A 306-nucleotide genomic window follows, 5' to 3' on the forward strand; every position below is an offset into this window, starting at 1 on the left:
GTGGGGCTTGGCCCCATCTGGGCCCAGTGGCACGGGCACTGGCTGGGCCAGCACTTCTCCCTCCTGTGGCAGGGCAGAGCAGGGATGCTGGGTACCCCACAGCCCAGGAGCTTGTCACCAACACGACCTGGGGGCAGCACAGGCAGAGCTGGTAGCCTCCTTGCTCACATGCACTGCACCCTGGGATGGCATGGCATGGCATGGCACAGCATGGCACCTGACAGCACTGCAGGGCACAGAAAGAGCAGGCAGCCCCTTGGCTGTTCATGCTGAACTCCGGGGGTGTCACAGCATGGCAGGACACAG

General features: G+C 64.4%; 1 protein-coding gene across 1 annotated transcript in view; it reads right to left on the minus strand.

The window, feature by feature from the left end:
* The window catches only part of LOC104398651 (avidin-like), an 8,104-nt gene that overhangs the window by 796 nt on the left and 7,002 nt on the right, over window positions 1-306 (minus strand). The gene's annotated exons all lie outside the window — the stretch shown is intronic.

This window comes from Chaetura pelagica, unplaced genomic scaffold (genome assembly GCF_000747805.2).
Source record: "Chaetura pelagica isolate M959 unplaced genomic scaffold, ChaPel_1.0 scaffold31, whole genome shotgun sequence".
Classification (NCBI taxonomy): domain Eukaryota; kingdom Metazoa; phylum Chordata; class Aves; order Apodiformes; family Apodidae; genus Chaetura; species Chaetura pelagica.